Raw genomic sequence first — 6366 nt, 5'->3', positions numbered from 1 at the left:
CACACACACACACACGCACATTATGTGTCTCAACCAACAAGAAGCATCTCTCTCTCTCTCACTGTCTTTGTCTCTCTTCTTCCTCTTTTCTTTGCAACATCCTCCTCATTTTGTACCTAATTTAAAACCACAAGAGTTTTTATTGAATTTTCTTTTCCCATTGGAAGTGGTTGATTAAAATAAGAGATTTCCTTAATTAGCTAGGAATTCAAGTAGCAAAAGGAGTCCAAATGTTATTTATAGTAGGTTAACGATACATGTGTGTAATGGTGTGTGTGTGTGTGTGAGAGAGAGAGAGAGAGAGAGAGAGAGAGAGAGAGAGAGATTAATAAACACCATATTTATATATATATATATATATACATATATATTGGAGTTTGAATGCTGTGTCGTTCTTTTATCTCAGGTGACGAGCTCGTTTCTGCTGTGCACTGGTAACGTGGAGGCAGTGGCGCTGCTACTAGTAGTGACCACTGTCAAAGGAGCTTCCACAAATATTCACACGAATTTTATCAGGTATCACGTATGTTCTTTCATTGTTGATGGCCTGCCTTAATTACATCTAGGGCTTTTTCACTAATGACACACAGTGTGACAAGGATGCATCTTAAGCAAAATCGACCTTCCATTTTCACCTGTAAACTAAACGCATGGATCGATATTCGCACAACTTCAAATAGGCTGCATTTAGTCGAAAGCACTTGAAGGGGATGGCCTCACACTAAACCACCTACCTCTTTATGTACAACATCCACATACACTTAGTGCATCCACATACATTCACTTTAGTGGTACACACACAAACACACACACTTTTTTAAAGTGAAACCATTGTCTCATTAAGGAAAACAAATATACATTCATAGCTGTCCCAAAGTGGGGCGGCTACTACTCAGTTAATACACTTCTAGTTTCGGGCAGGAAAGGCCTCCGATTTCATGAGAATCTCGGAGGGATTGTAAAAGGGATCTCTGGAAATAAACAAAGAGCTGGACAGAATCTGCCGAGAAGAGTAATTGATTCCGAGCATGGTAGATAGTCCACAATGCCCAGAATCTAGTCCAGTCAAGCAAGTCTATACAATTTGGTAGGGAAGGAGAAAGGCAACCAAATAGCCAGAACTCTCGATTGAAACAGCTCCCCGAAAAACGAGTCTGAAGATATCCGAACAAATCATCAAGAAAATCTCGAGAGTGCGAGCAATACCAAAGAGGGCGAGGCACACTCTCTGTAGGATGGGAGCACCACCTACAAGAAGCAATGGCAATATGCCTTCGTACCAAAAGAGATCCCACTGGGAATACCCCAACCAAGACATCTCCATAGAAAGAGGTGTTGCCTGAGGGGCAATGCACTCCTCCAAATTCTTTTCAATGCAGCTTTTCATCAAGCAAGAACCAGAGGTGATTTGCATGATCCTCAATCCATGGAGGTGGTAAGAGTAACCTATAAGCCTTGGTCGCAGAGACAAATGGGCAAAAGGTACAAGTGTATGTCCTGGAAGCTGCCTATAAAAACACCAATCATGAAGTCTCTCTGTTTCCCAACCATTGGGACTGGTTGAAAGGGTTGTATCATTTCTGAAATGACTTTCCAGGTTGGCCTGTGATGCATCCCCAAGTTACATTATCTGACTGCATGTGAAAAAGTGAGAACATAACCATTTTTATCCACGATGTCACGTGTGTGGCGAATCCCCAATGTAGACAGATTGCATGTCTTCCTTGGTTGAGACAAAGAAAGCGGTGGATCAAATAACCTGCTCCAAAGAATACTCTGCAACAACAGTGCGTTACCTCGATTTTGAGGCCTACCAGACCATTGTAAGTGACATAGTATAGCTTACCAATCTCGAAAGAGAGCAGCTCAATATGGAGAGCATGGAATACGACTATGGAAATGCCCAAAGATTATATCATCATAATCGATGATCCAATGTCTATATGCATCTGTTCGCATGTTAGTGCAGAGAGCTCCCAGCATGCGTGCCCATGGCTTGACTTGCTCTATAAATGCAGGTAGAAGAGTGGCCTTCCTTGCCAGTATATGATAATGAATATTAAGAACATTGAGCCCACCATGCATTTTAGGCGAACATATAAGCTCTTGCCTTAGCAAACATAACTCTTTTCTATTCGCTTTGGTTTTCCATAGGCATTCCATTGCTTTAAACATGGAATTGTCAATCTGTTTGCTCGACCAAGGTAGGATCGGAAGATAAAACTGGACGTATGCCATTATTATTGACTGTACTATGTGCAATCGCACATGTAGATGCCATGTAGATAATTTTCAATATTGTATTTTAGAGTGCAATTTGGCCATCATCCTATCGAGTCTCATTCTTCAAAGACAACTCCCAACCAATGGGATAACCCAGATGCTTGACTATCTCATAATTCATTGAGCGGGCGGATTTGACCCGACCACAAAAGCTGATGCCAATCATAACTTTTCAAAGGAAGCAACTTAGATTTTTGAAAATTTATATGTAATCTTGTAGCCAAACCATAGAGGGATAGTCCTTTCATGAGAGTCCTCACGCCAGTCTCTGTATTCGTGGGAAAAAAGAAATTAGCATATGCATGTGCCACAAATTGTGTACATCTACCATGGAGAGATCATGTAGCTGTCCATCTCGTGTCAATTTGTCCATGTAAAGGAGCATTGGGTGACAATGGCATACAATAGTGCACTAAGCGGATAACCTTGCCGAAGAAGAAGAGGAGAGAGGTGAAGCAAAGAGGAAAAAAGAAACAAAAGAGAAGGCAAAATATAAAACATAGTCGGATGAGGAGAGACAAAAAGCGAGCGCGTGCGCACACAGGCGCAACTGGAAGAATAGAGGCAATGAGTAGGAAAAAGAGCAAAGAAGTGCGAAACAAAGCCGGAGGAGATACTAATGACTGAAGAGAGGCGAGCTGGCGCGTGTGCGTGGTCGCACAGAAGACAGAAATAGGAGGCTCAATGGCTGCAGAGGGAGGTCGCAGGACGTAGGTCACTCACACACGCACGCGCGCACGTGTACATATGCATATGCATGCATGCATGCACACATTGATTTATGGAAAGGAAATCATACCATCATAAGCTACCTTGGGTTGTTTCAAGAGTTGCGCAGGCAGAATAAAATAATTTATCACCATGACAACATGATTGGCACCTCCAACACGCCATCTAGTAGATCATCATTTCAAAGCTCACTGTCCCACTTTTAAAACCTACAACATGGTCTTCCTAATTTTCCAACAAAAGGCTTGTGCAAATTTTGCACATCATCCTTTGTCATTAAATCAAGGTTGGTTCTCTTGACTGAAAGCATGGTTAACCATTATACCCTCCTGATTCATGGAAGTGTAGCTATAGATAATGCACCTCGTGCATCTTAAGCTAGTATGAGTCAGCTTAAAGTGACATTGAGGGTAACTCATCACACAACATTATTGTGCAGGGGGCTTGCTATCCACATGGCTCAACCTAATTCTCTATGCTTCAACCTTGGCTTTACTTTTACTATTTTACTAGAGCTTTAAAGATAGTTGTTTTCTAGATGTACTGCTTAAATGATCAATCATAACTATGACCTTAATGCGATAAGTATTCATGGACCTTACATGACTACAATAGCTAATTACATGAACTACGTACATTCTTTTGTGAATGATTGCAAAGAAATTAACTCCCTTAAAGCTATTGAGGGTTTGCAATAGAAGCTAATGCCCAACTGATCAAGGAAAAGAAGGGTTTTGAACTAAGCGGTTTGGAGTGCATATACTTTAGGGGTTGACATAGGGTTTGCTAAACTTGTAGTGTGAGACTTGGCCAGCTAGGGTATGCATAGTTAAGCATCAATAGGGCTTAGCTAAGGCTCAATCATGTATAAAACAACCAAGAGCAAGGGTCAAGATGACTTGGAGCACAAGACAAGATCCATGCCACTACAATAGTGGGCTGCTATCATGAGCGCACATGTGGCTATACATTTTTTTTTCTGAGAAAAAGATCCTTCTATTAGTTAATGAAAAATAGCCATGATGGGCCAAATACAACCCGAAGGGTTAGATACAACCTCGCCTCATGTATAGGGCGAGGATCAAATAATCAAAGGGTGGAGAAAGATGCACTTCCCCACTAGCTAGCTGCTCTATGAGGAGAAGGCTATCTCATATAGGGGGAGGGGGCGGGGGAACAACCACATAGGTGGTCTGTAATGCCAAGTGAGATCACCTCCTCTATTGTTGGTAAGAAATGGGCTAGGCCTCCAAAGCCTTAGGAAAGCTTTCCCTGCTTCCGCATGTGGTCGGAGCCTCCTTGCAACCTCCCCCGCTGACGGTGGAGGGTATGGATGATGTCGAACCAAATGCTCATGATGGATGTAACACGCGGAAGCTCTGGGAGTCTTCTTTCAGCCCTAAACACCATCTAGAACATGCTGATGCAAAAACGCAGATAGAAGGGAGAGTAGAGAGAGAGAGATAGCTGGAAATTCAGTATATTCATATGGTACAAAAAGGTACCCTAAATCTACAGCCATAGGCTGCCTTCATAAAAGGTGGAAAACACCCAAAATACTCCTAGTGCCGGACCCACTCCCTAGTAGAGTGACATGCTGATGCAAAAACGCAGACAGAAGGGAGAGTAGAGAGAGAGAGATATAGCTGGAAATTCAGTATATTCATATGGTACAAAAAGGTACCCTAAATCTATAGCCATAGGTTGCCTTCATAAAAGGTGGAAAACACCCAAAATACTCCTAGTGCTGGACCCACTCCCTCAGTATTCTACGGGATCTTGTGTATAGAGAAGAGTTTGCACACCTATTTCTCTGTGTCTCTTGTGCTGTCTATTTTCTGCACTCTACTTGCTCTTGTCAACCGAAGTTTGGTTATCATTTCCACTGCATATTCTGACAATCACTTCTTTAGGATACAATAAAAAGCGGCTTTTCCCGATTTTTGGAACAAAGCTTTTTGTCTGTTTTTAGGGGCTTTTTGATTTTCCCCTTCTCTCTCTTCTCTCTCTTCTCTCTTTCTACTCTCTTACTAGGCTTAAACTCTCTCTTGCTTTTCTTCTGGCACCTGCTGACATGGCAGCCTGTACGGCTGCCACCTGTTGCCTCTGCTTCTGGCTGACATCTCTGCCACCTCTGCTTCTGTCCATTGCCCTGATCTACCTCCCTGTCTGCTGACCGCTGCCTTATGGCTGCTGTCTTCTGGCTGCCGCCCTGGGATTGTTGCCCTCTGGCCGCTGCCCTATAGCTGCTGCAGGCCTGTCTCCACAGCCCCCGCCACCTGCTGCGGGCCTGTGGCTCTATAGCTTTACCTTCTCTACATGCCTCCATTCGATGCTGTAGCCAGGTTGATGGTGATGGGAGAAGGAGTCATAGCTTATGTTGAAGAAGCACTTGGTGATGTTTTTGGAGTATAACAATCTGGAGTATAACAATCTGGAGTATAACAAGGGTATGTACACAATCTACCCGCAGCTCTTTAGGGCTTTGATGTTGACCTTCTTCATGGTACACTTCTGGAGATGGGTCCTTAGATGATCTTGTTGGGTACTTCCATGGAGGATAGCAAGCCTTCTTGAGTAGAGGTACTTTAGAGAGAGGCGAGGAACTGGTGAGGAACTAGTATTGATGACATTCCCCTCGGCTTTGAAATTCAGTTGTCCTCAATTGAGAGATATTTATCGAGAGAGAGATCTTCAGAACAGTGCTTTGTTCCAATGCTTTTGTATCCTTGGGCTGTCCTTAATGAGGGTCCTTTTGGGCCGTCCTCAGTAAGGGTCCCATTTACAGGCCATCCTTGGCGAGGGTCCATTTGGGCCGTCCTCACCAAGGGTCCCATGGCTTCTTACCATGAGTCGCTCAGGCATCGTTGCTTCCGTTCATGATAAAAGCCATCCTGTCAAGACAACATGTGCACCTGTTAAGGTCAGCAAACACAAGCATGTGCATAATACAAACACGTATATATTAACTAATATATATATGTATTTAACGTATCACAGTCATGCATGAGAAATCCATGAATCATCGACATAGAAAATCTCGCAAGCAGTTATGGATGCACAAACATGTCCATAGCCTTGCCCAAATCCAAATGGGTTCGGTTCTTTGCTCAAGTCCAGATGAGCTAGCCCCTTTTTCCGAATCCATACGAGTCCCTAGGATGTTGGCTAGGCATCCTAGTTATTTGCGAGGAAGTATTTCATCCATAGCAGATACTCTTTTTCCAATATACAGAGATCTCGGCGGCTAGCCCCCATACTCGAGGATTGCTTCACTCGGGAATCACCCCAGTCAGCCCCTGTATCCATGAGTCGCTTCGCTCGCCTAGATTCTTTTTCCATGAGTTGGCTAGA

The 6366-nt window shown here is 43.4% G+C and overlaps 1 protein-coding gene across 10 annotated transcripts in view; it reads left to right on the top strand.

The window, feature by feature from the left end:
• Positions 1 to 221: 221 nt before the first annotated feature.
• LOC147604147 (cytochrome c oxidase assembly factor HCC1-like) overlaps positions 222 to 6366 on the top strand; it is a 39689-nt gene continuing 33544 nt past the window's right edge. For 5 of the 10 annotated variants that reach the window (XM_086795331.1, XM_086795329.1, XM_086795335.1 and 2 more), the window contains exon 1: positions 344 to 516. The gene's annotated coding sequence lies outside the window, so the exon portion shown is untranslated. Of the gene's footprint in view, positions 517 to 6366 lie in introns of all 10 variants that reach the window. The other 5 variants (XM_086795333.1, XM_086795334.1, XM_086795330.1 and 2 more) reach the window with 3 other exon arrangements.

Source organism: Cibotium barometz, chromosome 62, assembly GCF_041138505.1.
Source record: "Cibotium barometz isolate CiBa-2024 chromosome 62, ASM4113850v1, whole genome shotgun sequence".
Taxonomy (NCBI): domain Eukaryota; kingdom Viridiplantae; phylum Streptophyta; class Polypodiopsida; order Cyatheales; family Cibotiaceae; genus Cibotium; species Cibotium barometz.
This window is presented reverse-complemented; position numbering and strand designations above follow the sequence as displayed.